The following is a 17,889-nucleotide window of genomic DNA, read 5'->3' on the forward strand; positions in this document are numbered from 1 at the left end:
GTCTGATATTCAGCTTTGGGGTTCTATCCACATTTACCGGGCTTTGACCATCTTCCAGGTGCTGATGTGTTCTCACAAACATCTTTTGTTTCATCCTCATAATAGGCCCGAGGCCACAGGAAGTGAACTGCCTCCCTCACGGTCACACAGCTACTATGTGAAGGTTCCAGGTTGGCCTGACCACAGAGGCTTTGACCTTTCTTATAAGTGGCAGGTGTGGCATTTTCTGGGTGGCGAGAGTGAATCTCAGGGGGAGGTGAGGGTCTGAAGAATGTGAAAATGGAAAAATTCTTGAGGGAGCTGTAATCCTCTGAAATGAGACATTGAGCAATGAAGATTTGGTTGAAGTTAGATTAGCAAAGTTTCTTGACTTTTCGGTAATTCTTTTGCCCCATAGTAGAAATGGACAAAATGGTGAATGACCAAAGAGTGAGGATTTATATAGAAATATGAGGTCAAGATGAGATTCATAAGCAAAATAATTGGCAAATTTCAAGGAATTGGACATTTTTTGAGTCTGAGAGAGTGAACAAGACAGAAATCAAGGAGGTGCTGGTTGGAGAAATAGAGAGAATTTTGAGTGAACACTGGACTCCAAGTGTGGCTTCATCAGTGAGCAAATTTAATGGTACAGAAATCACAGTAACTAGATTTCAGGAAGATGACAAACTGAGAGGTCAGAATGTTGGGAGAATTGCCCCTGTATTGATAGATAAACTGAAACTGCTGTGAATTACAAGCAAAGTAGAAAACAAGTCAGAAACTAAAGACATTGTTTATATTTCTATCACATACTTCATTCGCTCTAAGAAATACATATCACTTTCTTCAAGAAAAGCAGGACACATATAGCAGCTTATTTAATGTTGGAATTCTACTCTGTCAATTATTTAGGTTTATGTGATAACTACAAGCACATGTATCCCTTTCAATATTTACAGTGTCCCATGTATCTGAGGTGAACAAAAGATGGTATTGTTTAGGTCATTTGTATCTGAACCTCTTTGTTAGGTAGACCTAATGTCTCTGTTATCTACTATAAGCTGATGACCTAATGCTTACTTATCTATTATGAACTAAAGCTGTTCACACAGATCATGTAACTTCTGAGACTGGGAGTTGATGAATGAGGTATTGTCTTTTTCTTTTCTTCTCCTTACTAGAAACTAAGTAGAACTTGTTTCTTTCATCACAATAAAGCTACAGATTTAAAGCCACTCACTAGAATACGCATGCAGATTAGTATGTGTCAGTTCAGTTGAGTTCAGTCGCTCAGTCGTGTCCGACTCTTTGCGACCCCATGAATCACAGCATGCCAGGCCTCCCTGTCCATCATCAACTCCTGGAGTTCACTCAGACGCATGTCCATCGAGTCAGTGATGCCATCCAGCCATCTCATCCTCTGTCGTCCCCTTCTCCTCCTGCCCACAATCCCTCCCAGCATCAGAGTCTTTTCCAATGAGTCAACTCTTCTCATGAGGTGGCCAAAGTACTGGAGTTTCAGCTTTAGCATCATTCCTTCCAAAGAAATCCCAGGGCTGATCTCCTTCAGAATGGATTGGTTGGATCTTCTTGCAGTCGAAGGGACTCTCAAGAGTCTTCTCCAACACCACACTTCAAAAGCATCAATTCTTTGGCGCTCAGCCTTCTTCACAGTCCAACTCTCACATCTATACATGACCACAGGAAAAACCATAGCCTTGACTAGACAGACCTTAGTTGGCAAAGTAATGTCTCTGCTTTTGAATATGGTATCTAGGTTGGTCATAACTTTCCTTCCAAGAAGTAAACATCTTTTAATTTCATGGCTGCAGTCACCATCTGCAGTGATTTTGGAGCCCAGAAAAATAAAGTCCGACACTGTTTCCCCATCTATTTCCCATGAAGTGATGGGACCGGATGCCATGATCTTCATTTTCTGAATGCTGAGCTTTAAGCCAACTTTTTCACTCTCCACTTTCACTTTCATCAAGAGGCTTTTTAGTTCCTCTTCACTTTTTGCCATAAGGGTGGTGTCATCTGCATATCTGTGGTTATTGATATTTCTCCCGGCAGTCTTGATTCCAGCTTGTGTTTCTTCCAGCCCAGCGTTTCTCATGATGTACTCTGCATATAAGTTAAATAAGCAGGGTGATAATATACAGCCTTGACGTACTCCTTTTCCTATATGAAACCAGTCTGTTAGTACGTGTAGTACCATCATAATTATTTTTCAAATCTATACATAAAGACTAGAAGGAATTATGCAAAAGTACTAACAAAGTAGTTGAGGATAGTAGACTATTACATAAATTTTATTTTCTTAACAACTTTTAGATTTTAAAAAATATTTTCTATAATGGCAGTATGCTATTTTTATAACATCAAACCAGCAGCATTTATACATGATACATAATAAATGTGTAAATAAGATACTTTTGTTTTCATGCAGATTCATATGCCTTGCAAAGGATGCTATCAAGAATTAAGATATTGTTCAGGTATGGAGATTCCTTAAAAAAGTAAGAATAAAACTACTATATGACCCAACAATCCCACTATTTGGCATATACCAAGAGAAAACCATAACTGGAAAAGAGACATGTACCCCAGTGTCCACTGCAGCACTATTTACAATAGCTAGGATATGTTAGCAAGTTAGATGTTTATCGAAAGATAAATGGATTAAGAAACTGTGGTACATATATACAATGGAATATTATTCAGCTATAAAAAGAAACACATTTGAGTTAGTTATAGTGAGGTAGACAAACCTAGAGCCTATTATACAGGGTGAAATTAGTCAGAAAGAGAAAAATAAATATATATTAATGCATATATGTGAAATCTAGAAAGATGGTACTGATTAACCTATTTTCAGGGCAGTAATGGAGACGCAGACATAGAAAACAGACTTGTGGGACAAAATGTGAGAAGAAAGGGTGGGATGAATTGAGACAGTAGCATGGAAACATATAAATTACCATATGTAAAATAGATAGCCAGTGGGAATTCACTGTATGACTCAGGGAGCTCAAACTGGTGCTCTCTGACAACCTAGAGGGGTGGGATGGGGAGGGATATGAAACAGAGTTTCAAGAGGGAGGGGATATATGTATACCTATGGCTGATTCATGGTGATATATGGCAAAAATCAACACAGTATTGTAAAGCAATTATCCTAACTAAAAATAAATAAATGAAAAAATAAGATATTACTAAAAAAAAAAAGGAATCAGAACCTATTTAGAGAACTTGCTGGATTAATAACAACTCCTTCAGGGTGAGACTGCATAGGGAAGAGTAGCCAGTAAATCTTCTCTCACTTGGTATATGGTGCCTCATTTGGAAACATAAGTGTTTGGGAATGACACACCTTTGCAAGCAGATGAATGAGCTGAGACAAACCTCTCATACGACAATGAAGCATCATCTCCTTTAATTAGGCTCTGATTCAATATGTTATCTTAGAGAATTAGAACTGTATCCAAAACTATGTTATGGGTTGAACTGTGTTGCCCCAAAAGGTACACTGATCTAATTCCTGGCACCTGTGACTGTAACCCTATTATTTTTGCAGATGCAATCAAGTCAAGAGGAAGTCTTTCAAATGAGCCCTAGTCCAGTATGACTGGTGTCTGTATTAGAAGAGGGAAGGCACACAGATATATGGACACAAGAGGAGAGAACATGCTGTGATGGAGGCAGAGATCAAAGCACTGCAGTTACAAGTTAAGGAGACCCAAGGATTGTTGGCAAATGACCAGGAGCAAGAGAGGGTTTAGAGAAGATGCTCCCCTATAGGTTTCAGACAGAGCCTGGCCCTGTCAATGCCTTGATTTTGAACTCCTAGACTCCAGAACTGTAAGATAATACATTTCTGTTTTTTTAAGCTACCCAGACTATGGTACATCGTTAGGTGAGCCCTAGAAAATTAAAACATTATGGAATTACAATGGCTTATTTAGAACCCCAGATATTTATTTGATAAAATTATTCTATATCTCTGCTCAAAACTTTGATGCTTGCAAAGGTGTAGAAAGGAAATGTTTAAATGAACCAGGAGTCTGCTAAAGTTAGCAATAGTGTTGCTGTAAGTGTCTATGTGGGTTGAAATATTCAAAATAAAATAGGGTTACAAACTCTAGGTACAAAAGGCAGTTAACCAAGGTACTAAATGGAAGAAAACTCACTAAATTAAAATCAAGTCATGGGTAAATCATGTTTTATATGGATAGAAAGGGTCAAATTGTGAACAAAAGGAAACTAACCTGGAGAAACACCCCAGAGACTAGGTAAAGAAAAGTTTGATCACAGGTAGCTATCATGGTGTCAAAGAGCTTCCAGTGATTGCTGGGACCAAGATGGCAGCTTCCACATCTAGTTCTACCTCCAGCCTGATTTCCATCAGTGGTAGGCTATTGCCAGGAGCACTGTGTGGAGCAGGATTCTAAGGCTGACTTTAGGGATGGAAAGACAGAGTGCTGAGATTGACTGTTAATGTCTGCCATGGATATGGTGTGGAGAAATGATGATCAAAGGGCTACAATATATTTGTCTGTTAGGAGTTACTTTATCAGCTAAATGATCACAGATCATGTCTTATAGATGCACATATAGACACTGTTACATAGACAAGCTCTTGGTAGAACTGGGAATCCTTCAAGACCAGGGCTTTTTCACAACTATATTATGGTAGGGGAGAGAAATGTTAAATATAATCTCTTGAGTGAGTTAAAAGAAATGAAAAAAATTTAAGATAATTCCTTAGGGTTACCTTGGTATTTGAGTTTATTTAGATTCTGGTCAGTTTTTAAAATGAAAGGTAATAGACTAGGGTTAATAATTGTTGAACTATTATTGAATTGTTGAACTTCTAGAACTAACACCCCAAAAAGATGTCTTTTTCATTATAGGGGACTGGAATACAAAAGCAGGAAGTCAAGAAACACCTGGAGTAACAGGCAAATATTGGCCTTGGAATACAGAATGAAGCAGGACAAAGGCTAATAGAGTTTTGCCAAGAGGACACACTGGTCATAGCAAACACCCTCTTCCAACAACACAAGAGAAGGATCTACACATGAACATCAGTAGATGGTCAATACCAAAATCAGATTGATTATATCCTTTGAAGCCAAAGAGGGAGAAGCTCTATACAGTCAGCAAAAACAAGACCAGGAGTTGACTATGGCTCAGATCATGACCTCCTTAGTACCAGATTCAGACTTAAATTGAAGAAAGTCGGGAAAACCACTAGACTTCAGGTATGACCTAAATTAAATCCCTTACGATTATACAATGGAAGTAACAAATAGATTTAAGGGACTAGATCTGATAGAGTGCCTGATGAACGATGGACGGAGGTTTGTGACATTGTACAGGAGACAGGAATCAAGACCATCCCCATGGAAAAGAAATGCAAAAAATTGAAATGGCTGTCTGAGGAGGCCTTACAAATAGCTGTGAAAAGAAGAGAAGCGAAAAGCAGAAAATAAAAGGAAAGATATACTCATTTGAATGCAGAGTTCCAAAGAATAGCAAGGAGAGATAAGAAAACCTTCCTCAGTGACCAATGCAAAGAAATGGAGAAAAACAATAGAATGGGAAAGACTAGAGATCTCTTCAAGAAAATTAGAGATAGCAAGGGAACATTTCATTCAAAGATGGGCACAATAAAGGATAGAAATGGTAGGGACCTAACAGAAGCAGAAAATATTAAGAAGAGGTGGCAAGAATACACAGAAGAACTGTACAAAAAGATCTTCACAACCCAGATGATCTTGGTGGTGTGATCACTCACCTAGAGCCAGACATCCTGGAATGTGAAGTCAAGTGGGCCTCAGGAAGCATCACTACAAACAAAGCTAGTGGAGGTGGTGGAATTCCAATTGAGCTATTTCAAATCCTAAAAGATGATGCTGTGAAAGTGCTGCACTCAATATACCAGCAAATTTGGAAAACTAAGCAGTGGCCACAGGACTGGAAAAGGTGAGTTTTCATTCCAATCCCAAAGAAGGGCAATGCCAAAGAAAGCTCTAACTACTACACAATTGCACTCATCTCACATGCTAGTAAAGTAATGCTCAAAATTCTCCAAGCTAGGCTTGAGCAATACATGAATGGTTAACTACCAGATGTTCAAGCTGGGTTTAGAAAAGGCAGAGGAACCAGAGATCAAATTGCCAACGTCCACTGAATCATCAAAAAAGCAAGAGAGTTCCAGACAAACATCTGTTTCTGCTTTATTGACTATGCCAAAACATTTGACTGTGTGGATCACCACTAACTGTGGAAAATTCTGCAAGAGATGGGAATACCAGACCGTCTGAACTACCCCTTGAGAAATCTGTATGCAGGTCAGGAAGCAACAGTTAAAACTGGACATGGTACAACAGACTGGTTCCAAATAGGGAAAGGAGTACATCAAGGCTGTATATTGTCACTCTGCTTATTTAACTTCTATGCAGAGTACATCATGAGAAATGCTGGGCTGGAAGAAGCACAAGCTGGAATCAAGATTGCCAGGAGAAATATCAACAACCTCACATATGCAGATGACACCACCCTTATGGCAGAAGGAGTGGAACAACTAAAGAGCCTCTTGATGAAAATGAGAGAGGAGAGTGAAAAAGTTGGCTTAAAACTCAACATTCAGAAAACGAAGATCATGGCGTCTGGTCCCATCACTTCATGGGAAATAGATGGGGAAACAGTGGAAACAGTGTCAGACTTTATTTTTTGGGGCTCCAAAATCACTGCAGATGGTGGCTGTATCCATGAAATTAAAAGAGGCTTACTCTTTGGAAGGAAAGTTATGACCAACCTAGATAGCGTACTAAAAAGCAGAGACATTACTTTGCCAACAAAGGTTCGTCTAGTCAAGGCTATGGTTTTTCCAGTAATCATTTATGGATGTGAGAGTTGGACTATGAAGAAAGCTGAGCACTTAAGAATTGATGCTTTTGAACTGTGGTGTTGCAGAAGACTTTTGAGAGTTCCTTGGACTGCAAGGAGATCCAACCAGTCCACCCTAAAGGAAATCAGTCCTAAATATTCACTGGAAAGACTGATGTTGAAGCTGAAACTCCAATACTTTGGCCACCTGATGTGAAGAACTGACTCATTTGAAGAGACCCTGTTACTGGAAAAGATTGAAGGCAGGAGGAGAAGGGTTGACACAGAGGATTAGATGGTTGGATGGCATCACTGACCTAATGGACATGAGTTTGAGTAAACTCCGGAAGTTGGTGGTGATGGACAGGGAGGCCTTGTGTGCTGTAGCCCATGGGGTCACAAAGAGTCAGACACGATTGAGTGACTGAACTGAATTGAACTGAATAGTTGTTGGATTTGCTGTTTTAATACCTATCTTCTTTTTTTTTTTTCTTTTTTTGGGAACAATCACATAAATGGAAGAGCTTGCTCAATTAATTTGGATGTGGTTATCCATGAATATGGGAAGCCAGATTATATAGACTACAAGGTTGGGATTTGTTCATCACATACGCGTGGTATCAGTGTGTCCAGTTTTTGATTATATTATCGAGGAGGAAAGAAAATATTCTTTTGACTGGTGCCTTGTAAATTGAAGCTCTGACATGGTAGATTTAAGTGAGAATTAATTCCAAAATGTCAACCTAACAGGGGTTAAGGAAGCAGCTTATAGATCTCTTAGCATGAGCAGGCACACAGCCTCCTATTTCTTGGTGTCCTGTGCCAAGGACACCATGCCATGTCCTTGGCATGTTTGTGCCAGGGTCTGGTGGAAGCTTGGTGGTGGTGCTTTCAGGGTGAGACCCTTCCCAACTCCCTTCCCAACAACTACTCTTGTGGAGTAGTTCAAGTTTGAGAGCAGCTTCATTAGTGGAGGAGCAGAAAGACTGGATGCTAAACAGACTTAAGGGACAGGTGTTTACAGTAATGAATGGAAAAACCAGTTATGCCATCCATGGAGACCATAAGAGATGTGTGAAGTTTCAACATCTATCACAGGGAAGATACCTCTAGTCTTAACTAGTCATTTCCAGTTAATCCCGAATGCTCATGGAGACAGTTTTGGAGTTTACAGAAGACTGTATTTCTGTTAAAAGACTTGGGTCCTTTTCTACCTAGTTTGTCTCTGTAGGAGGATTATAATTTCTGCTCCACTGATATGTCATTTGGCATTGTGACTTGCTTTGACCAAAGGTCCCTGTGTGAAAGTGACATGTGACACCTGTGAGTAGAGACTCCAAGAGCACTGTTGGTTTTGCCACCCCTCTTTCTTCTTGGCCTTGAGCCTGGCATGTCCCAGGTAGGGGCTTCTCCTTCAGACTCTGTTCCCAGACAAGGATGGCATGGAGTAGGCTTACAGCCAACGTGTGACATGAGTAAGTGAAAAATTAGCCTTTGTTGAAGTAAGCTGTTGAAATGATGGGTTTATTACTACAGCCCAACCTAGCAAAGCAAAAGTGAAAGTGAAAGTCACTCAGTCGTGTCTGACTCTTTGCGACCCCATGGACTATACAGTGGGAGTGGGTAGCCTATTCCTCCTCCAGGGAATCTTCCCGACCCAGGAAACAAACCTGGGTCTCCTGCTTTGCAGGTAAATTCTTTACCAACTGAGCTATGAAGGAAGCCCCAACCTAGCATAAGCTGACTGCAACACCACTCCACAAAGGAGCATACCAATTAAGGTACTTATGGACTATCTCCCATCAGTTCAGTTCAGTCGCTCAGTCGTGTCCGACTCTTTGTGACCCCATGAATCGCAGCAAGCCAGGCCTCCCTGTTCATCACCATCTCCTGGAGCTCACTCAGACTCACGTCCATCAAGTCCATGATGCCATCCAGCCATCTCATCCTCTGTCATCCCCTTCTCCTCCTGCCCCCAATCCCTCCCAGCATCAGAGTTTTTTCCAATGAGTCAACTCTTCACATGAGGTGGCCAAAGTATTGGAGTTTCAGCTTTAGCATTATTCCTTTCAAAGAAATCCCAGGGTTGATCTCCTTCAGAATGGACTGGTTGGATCTCCTTGCAGTCCAAGGGACTCTCAAGAGTAGAAGACAATAGAGGAAACAGGTAGAATTAAAGGACTAGATGTCTACAAATCAACTGCGGCTCCAAACTAATGATTCAAAGGATAAATACATTTGAATAGAAATTCTCAAAGTAGAAAAGAAGCCAAAGAAGCAAAAATTCAATGTAGGGAATAATTGATAACATTATTAATAAAGCATCAATACTGGTCTGTCAGAGAAAAAGAGAAAGAGACAGAGAGAAAAAGCAAGAATGCTTGTTTAAGTGGGTTATAGAAGAATTTAAGATGGATTGGCTTAACAATGGCTGTTTTACAAAGAGACTGGAATTTAAGTATTTAATCACCAAATTAGTTGGTGAATGGGATAATCATTTCATTTAAAGAGTGAATGAATCCAGTTATTGGGACACTATCAATAGGAAGTGGGACAAGAAAGAAATGCAGGAGAAAGAAAATATGGGATGATAACTGATTTACAGGAGAAATGAGGGTTGAGGCAAATATTTGGCTAGTGAGAAATAAGGGAAGACTCAGTCATACAGATCAGAATGAAATCCAGTCTCTGATTTACTGAGATTCTGAGCTTAGAGCTGAACTGGGGGTTAATTGCATCAATAGTAAAGCAGCGCAGTACCAGCTTTATATTTTCCCTCCAGAAAACTACATGGAATCTGGAGGGATCAGAAGCTGCAGATAGAATGCAGATAGTTCTATCTGGTTAGGTTATAGGGTGGAACTACTATACTCTGATGTTTGTGATAGAATAAAGGAGCAGGCCAATAATTATCTCTGTCTTTTACAAGATGTATATATCACACTAGGCCAAAAATATTGTTTTCTGTTTTCCTAACTTTAGACACGTTTCCCAAAGCTGAATGTCCAATATTTTGGCCACCTAATATGAAGAGCTGTCTCACTGGAAAAACCCTGATGCTGGGAGTTTGAGGGCAAGAGGAGAAGGGTGACAGAGGATGAAATGGTTGGATGGCATCATCAACTCAATGGACGTGAGTCTGAGCAAACTCTGGGAGATAGTGAAGGACAGGGAAGCCTGGTGTGCTGCCGAGTTCATGGGGTCAAAGAGTTAGACACAACTGAGTGACTGAAGAACAACAACAATCCAAAGCTATAGAAATTCTGAATGTAAAATTCAAGATGGCTGGTGGGGAGGATAGCTTTCCCTTTAATTTACAGACTTCTAGAGCTAAATAATGTGGTATAATGTGCCCCCATCAAATGAATGGTCAGAGCTTTTCATAACAGAATTTTTTTTTCTTTGTATTTCAGCATCAGTGGGTCTTTACAACTGGTTAGTCTGAATTAGAACTGCATTTAAACTCTTACTGGAAGGATCAATCACATTTAAAGAAAATGGTGTGACAGAGAATGATATCTATCCCAATATCCATACCTACCTTGATCTCATTGTTTAATCTAATTTTTAATTTTAGCTAGGAACATAGCCTCCTAGAGCAAAGGCAATATCTCCTTAGGGTTTGATGTGGGCACCTGGCTAAATTCTGGGCAATAGAATGCAGGAAGATGGGATATCTGCCAGTTCCTAGGAATAAAGGGACATTCCCCTATTTTTCTTTTCCCTTCTGCAATATTTGCTGGCTGCACTGGAACAAGGGATAAGCCAACTTGGACCATGCAGTTGAAGGCAGTGCTTTAGGGTAATGGCAAAGAAACAAGATTGAATTACTGAATCCATAGCCCAGTTAATATCAGTGGCAAATCAGTATTTTAGAGACTCTCTAGAAGGTTGAAGCATGCTGCTACACGAGTTAAAAAGTTAGAACTGACTTTGGAGAGAAGGAGACACAACTGAGTATTTTGTCTTCTCAATCAGTGAGGAGAGGGCTTCCCAGAATCCCTCTGCCAAGAGGACTCCCAAGAATCCACCTGCCAAGCAGGAGACGTGGGTTTGATCCCTGGGTCAGGAAGATGCCCTGGAGAAGGAAACAGCAACTTACTCCAGTATCCTTGCCTGGGAAATCCCATGGGAATAGGAGCTTGGCAGACTACAGTCTGTGGGATCGAAAAGTGTCAGCATGACATAGCGACTAAACAACAACAACCACCTCACTGCGGAGTGGACGGAGGAAGGAGGCTGTCCTATTCACTGTTTCCTGCTGCAATCACTCCATTCCTGACCATCATTACGGAATTGTATTTACCTTTGTAGGAGGTCTGAACTGAATTTCATTCTCAGACTTCCCATTCCTTTAGGTTGATTGGAGCCTGAGGCGTTCACCCAAACTTGCCCAATTCTCTGTTACCACTGCCTTCGTAAGGAAGAATTACTGACCCAATATATACATCTCTGCTTCTTTCCCCTCCTCTTCTCCTAGTTAATTACTCATCACAAGTTAGCTTAATTTTCCACAAGGAAGCCTTCAGTGATTAAGCCTAGACTCCTGCTATGTGTCCTTAAAGTAAATCCTACTTTTCCTATCATAGCACTAATAAAACTTTAAAATAGCTCAATTCTTGAAGGGGTGATACACTCCGCAGAGCACAGATTGGATCTATCTTGCTCTCTACTGAGTCTCTAATACCTAGTGTGGTACTTTCCCCAGGTGGCACAGTGGTAAAGAATCTGTCTGCCAGGGCAGGAGATGCAAGAGATGCAGGTTTGATCCCTGGATTGGGAAAACCCTTGGGCGTATGGAATGGCAACCCATTGCAGTATGCTTGCCTGGAGAACTTCATGGACAGAGGAGCCTGGAAGGCTACAGTCCATGGGGTCACAAAGAGTCAGATATGACTGAGCACAAGCACACCAGTGTAGTACTTGCACATTTGTGTGCACATTGTTTGAATGAATGATTGGATAAACCAGTTGGCTGGCTATAAAGTACGTAATGGCTAAACTCTTCTAGATTCTTCCTGGCAGTCAAAGTTCTTATGATGCATCTTAGCTTCCCCAAGGTAGTTTCAAGTCATGGTCTACCTAGGAAAGATCTATTGAAAAACTCTGAGCACAACTCCCCTTCTACCTTCTTACAGAAAACTTCACCAGCCTACTCTCCTACCCTTTCAAATGCTTAAGTAAGTAAGTGAAGTTGCTCAGTCGTGTCCAACTCTTTGTGACCCCATGGACTGTAGCCCACCAGGCTTCTCTGTCCATGGGATTCTCTAGGCAAGAATACTGGAGTGGATTTCCATTTCCCTCTCCAGGGATGCTGAGGGTTATAAAAGGCAATTTAGGCACTGCTAGGCTAATATGATTATCTCTGGACTGTTTTGCCAATTTTGAATTTTGACTGAATAGCTTGACAGTGAAATGATTTGAAAAAAGTGACCAAGATTTAAAGATATGTCATTTTCATTGGCCGTAGTAAGCTGTACCATCATCTTTCATCTTCCCAAAATTCTAGAAATATAATTTTCAATATTTTCATTTTGAAAGGCTATTTTCATTCTTCTCAGAAGTGCTGAGGAAGGGAAGGACTGGAATAATGCTGAAGTCTCCTCTTGGGCTTTGAGGAACTTCCCTGTTTGTTTAGCAAGTGGGATGCATAATTTCCTAGCTTGGCTCATGAAATCTGCCCTGTGTGCTCCTCCAGACTCTTTTCCTTCCAGCTGTCTGGGGTGGTGACCCCACTTTCCCAACCCGAGAGTCGCCTTAGAAGCCAAGCATTCAGCGTGGGAGAGGTGCCACCAATCTGGATTCCTGAATTGTACCCACTCCCGTGTTCACCTCTGAAATGATGGCAGAAATTCTACATGGGTCTTGTGTTTCTGTAGATTTCTAAGCAGAGGTACTGTCAGTATTTTTTCCAGACTATATTTTTTTTTAATAAATCCTTTTATTTCAAGGTAATTGAATATTCACATGAAGTTGTAAGACATGATACAGAGAGACCCCACATGCTGTTTACTCCGTTTTCCCATGTAGAACCATGGTGCATATCACAGCAAGGATACTGACATTGATACAACTGACACATCTCATTCATGTGTCCCCAGTTTTACATATACTCGTGTGTGTGTGTGTGTGTGTGTATGTGTGTATTTCATTCTATTCAATTTTACCGCATTAATAGGTCATGTAACCACCACCACCTGTCAAGATAACAGAAGCAGTTCTATCATCATAAAGATCTCTCGTGTTGCCTTTACAACCCCATTCCCTGTGTTCTCTCCTAAAACCTAGCAATATGTTTTCCATCTCTACGCTTATGTTGTTTCAAGAATGTTACATAAACTATAATTGTACAGTATGTAACTTTTGGGGATTGATTATTTTTGATTCAGCAAAAGTTTCTTGTGATATATCCAAGTTACTGTGTGTATGAAGGATTTGTTCCCTTCTTATTGCTGAGTAGTGTTCTAGAATATGGATATATATCAGTCTGTTTAACCACTCACCCATTAAAAAACATATGAGTTTTTTCAGTTTTGGCTATTACAAAGAAAGCTGCTATGCACATTCTTGTACAGGTATTTGTATAAATGTAAGTTTTCATTTCTCATGACTGTATGCCAAAGAGTACAACTGCTGACTTGTATGGTATATTTAGTTTTGCAAAAAATTGCCGCATTCACTTTCAAAGTGGCTGAACCATTTTGTATTTCTACTAGCAGTGTATGGATGATTCATTCTCTGCATTTTTGCCAGCATTTGGTGATACCATTATTTTGTGTGTTAAGCATTCTGTGATATCTCACTGTGCTTTAAATTTGCATTTTCCCAGTGGCTAATGGTGCTGAACATATTTTCATATATTTATTTGCCATCTGTATATCCTCTTCAGTGAAATTTCAGTTTGTGTCTTTCACTCATTTTCTAATTGGATTTTTTTTTTTAAAATCACTGAGTTTTGAGAATTCTTTATATATTCTGGATACTAGTCCTTTGTTTGAATATATGATTAGCAAATGTTTTCTCCCAGGCATTAGCTTGTTTTGTCATTTTTTGTTTTTTTTTTTTTTTTACAAAAATTTCTTAAAATTCTCTTTTAACTGAATGAACGACTTTAAAAGAACAGAGATGATTTTAGGACACTTCTTTTCCAAATAAGCCAATTTTAAGGTATACAATGAAAACAGTATTACTGCAATTGTACACATTATACCCTTCCCTTAATCAACTTTATTATATTTTGGAGATATATAATTGGAAATTTTGAATGACTTCCCATTACCTACAGGCTAAACATTCCATCCCCAAACTGAAACACTAGGTTTTTTATTATAGTACTCATTAATCAGATTCTTTTTCCCCACCTTCCTCTCAACACACTGTGGGCATTCTGGACATCTTATCTTTTGCTACTATCACTGCCCTTGCCAAACCTAACTCCCACCTGTGCTTTGGGAATGAGTGCAATGGCCTGAAGTAGAGGTGCAAGTGGGTAGGGAGGAGAAAAAGAGATCCACATGGGTTTCTGGTTAAGAACTAGATTTGCTGATCCAGTGAGAGACCGTCCCACCCAAACTCAAGAAATGGTTTTAGAGGTGAAATGATGAACCAAAGTTCTGGGAGGAGGCCTGATTGACCAAGTGGCTTTGGGCTATGGGAGGTTATCAAGAAATCTCTTAACAAGAGACAGTAGGAGATTGCACCGAGAGAAAAAGCGACACACTAAGTTTTTAGCTCTGCTTCTCTCACCCTGTCTTTCCTTTCTTGGATGTTGCGGCCTCGGCACAAAGCAGGCTGTGGAGTCTGTGCTGTGCGCCGGTCTGTACGAATCCTCTTTTGAGGATTCCTTAAATCTCACTGCTCCTGCATCTAGACAGCTGTTCTCGAGCTCTAAACCAGCTATGAAGAAGGCACAGAATACTCTCAACTTATTCATTTTTCTCTCCTCCCCCTTTCCACTCTAGAAGTGGGAGTATTGCTTTTGCCACTCTCTAGGTCTATTACAATTAATAGGATGGCCTGAACTGACCTCCTGCTAATAACTTTTGAAAGGTGACAACTCCCTTTAGCCTCAATCATCTACGCATAGAACAGCACATGGCCTATTAACGCAGAGATAATGGAGCTACAGATCCAAATCACACCATAATCCTAAAGTATCCTGCGGATGACATACTCTCCCAGCAACAGTTAATGCAGGGAATTATTGCAACAGTTAATGCAAGCCTGATCTTCAGTTCAAATAACCAGGGGTCATGCTAGCATCCGTTGTATGTATGTATGTGCATTCTCATTCATGTCCGACTGTTTGCAACCCCAAGGATCCCAAGGACCAGCCAGGCTCCTCTGTCCATGAAATATTCCAGGCAAGAATACTGATGTGGGTTGCCATTTCCTACTCAGGGAGTCTTTCCAACCCAAGAATTGAACCCACGTCTCTGTCTCCTGCATTGTCAGGAGGATTCTTTACCACTAATGCCACCTAGCAAGAGTTACTGGACAAATAATGGATTTTTATGATGCTTTTAGACAAAAATTTCTCTTTTCTCTTTTTTATTGTTTATTTCCTCCCCATCTGCCCCAGTTCTGGTCTACATACCTTTCTCTTTAAACAGAAACATAAGTCTGCCATTTAATAAAATCCTAATAATGATCCTTCTTGAAAGGACAAGGGCTAATAATCACTTCTCATTTAACATTCCAGTCATGTGATAATAAAGGAGAATAAATCAGTTAAACAGCAAGATACAGCACAACTAATTTTCATGTAAAAGGGGGGTGATTGCTTTTTAAAATAAACCATTGTGATTTTTTAAAGCTGTTCAAGCCCAAACATCCTTGTCTATCAGTTTATGAATTATTAATATAAAAAAGAAGAGAAAAGAGGCTTTCTTTCTCTAAATATCATCTGTTAAGCCACCAAGGCCTGAAGAGGCTCACACTGATTTCTGATTTACATAGTCCCAGTTGGAAGTTAATGACGACCGCTGAGCCACCTTTCAACGTGCAGATAAACCTTCATGTATTTAAAAGCAGGGAATCTGCGCTTGTTCCTGGCAAATTATTCATCTAAGATCTGAAGTTTCTGACACCGCCTGCGTCAGATAAACTGTCACCCAAATTGCAAACTAATTAGTGATTCAAACATTTTCGAGCTGATTGATGACAGAATAATTTACGCTTGTTTCTCAGTTTCCAGCTGGCACGGGCTGCTGACTGGAGCCCTAATTAACGCAAGTACATCAGTCATGTTCTGCCAAGGCAGCACGTACAATTAAAAGGCAGTTTAAATGGAATATCACATTAAAAAGGCTGGGAGATGCAAATGTGAGGAAACAGCGCTTTAGGAAGAAATGACAACAAAAACCCACAAACCAAAACAGAATGGAAAAAAGATTTTTTTTTAATGGAGAAGTAAATTGTACTCTGCATTGAGACTTTAACAAAAAAATAACAGAGAAGCCAGACTGGGCATACTAAATAGTTTTGTATTTAAGGAATTTTATTGAGATGAGTGGTTACTGCTCTTTTTAGTGCCAACAGTTCAGATAATAGCTTTTTGGATTTGTTCTTGGAGAAAAGGGGGCCTCCTCCTCCTCCTTCATCCTGAGCCGTGTTGGGATGGGTGGGATTCCCTGTAGACCGCGAATTGAATTGTTCTGGTTCCTGGAGCCATTCCAGTCCTGTTTTTTAGGCTGTGCTCATCTACTTTGGCTACATCCCTGGTCTCTGCAGATCTCCTTGCACTTTGGTCTACCACACCCTAGACACTTAGGACTGCTTTGCATTATGAGTGTCTTTTTAAAAATATACTTTATTTTTTAGGGTCACAGAAAAATTGACCAGGTACCCTCTGCCTCATTGCATGAATAGCCTCCCACACTATCAACATCTCCCATCAGAATGGTATACCTTTTACCACTGATGAACCTATCCTGACTGACACATCGCTATCACCCAAAGTTCATTAGGGTTCACTGGGTGTTGTACATTCTGTGGGTTTGGACAAATATGCAGTGATCTATCTCTCCATTGTAGTAGCATACAGAATAGTTTCAGTTGCCCTGAAATTTCTTTGTGCTCTGCCTATTCGTCTTTCCTTCCCTCCTCCCACCTGGTACTCACTGATCCTTTTATTGTCTCCATACTTTTGCCTTTGCCAAAATGTGACATAATTGGAATCGTACAGTATGGAGCATTTTCAGATTGTTTTCTTTAATCTAGTTATATACATTTAAAGTTCCTCCATGTCTTTTCATGGCTTGATAGCTCGTTTAGTTTCAGTGCTGAATAGTATTCCATTGTATGAATGGACCATAGGTTTATTTATCCATTCACCCTTAGCAATTCTGAATAAGGTGCTTTAAATATGTGCATGTAGGTTTCTGTGTGAACATACGTTTTCAAGTCATTTGTATAAACACTAAGGAACACAACTGCTGGATTTGTTCATTTTTAACATTCACACACAGGGATCTCCCTGGAGGACCAGTGGTTAACAGTCCATGCTTCCGCTGTAGGGGGTGTGGGTTCGATCAATGGTTGGGGAAGTAAGCTCCCCCATGCTAAATTACGCGGGCAAAGAAAAAAAAATTTTTAATGCATACACATTATTCTCTCTTTGAGATTGTAAGCTGCTCAAAGGTAAGAAATATGTGTCATAGCTCTTTGTATCTCTTTGCATTTTCAGCAGAGCATGGTAAGATGTTTTGTACAGAATAATAATACCACATGATTTTATAATTTCTGGTTTATAAGCTTTCCTATCACTTGTCCATCTCCTCCTTCTTTCTTATATTTCATGATCATTTTAACAATCCAAGGGTACAACTCATACAATCATACTTATAACAATTTGTAGGTGGGTACAATTATTGCTTTCTATTTTTGATAACAGAGAAGGCAATGGCAACCCACTCCAGTACTCTTGCCTGGAAAATCCCATGGATGGAGGAGCCTGGTGGGCTGCAGTCCATGGGGTTGCTAAGAGTCGGACACGACTGAACGACTTCACTT

Source organism: Ovis aries, chromosome 2, assembly GCF_016772045.2.
Source record: "Ovis aries strain OAR_USU_Benz2616 breed Rambouillet chromosome 2, ARS-UI_Ramb_v3.0, whole genome shotgun sequence".
NCBI lineage: Eukaryota > Metazoa > Chordata > Mammalia > Artiodactyla > Bovidae > Ovis > Ovis aries.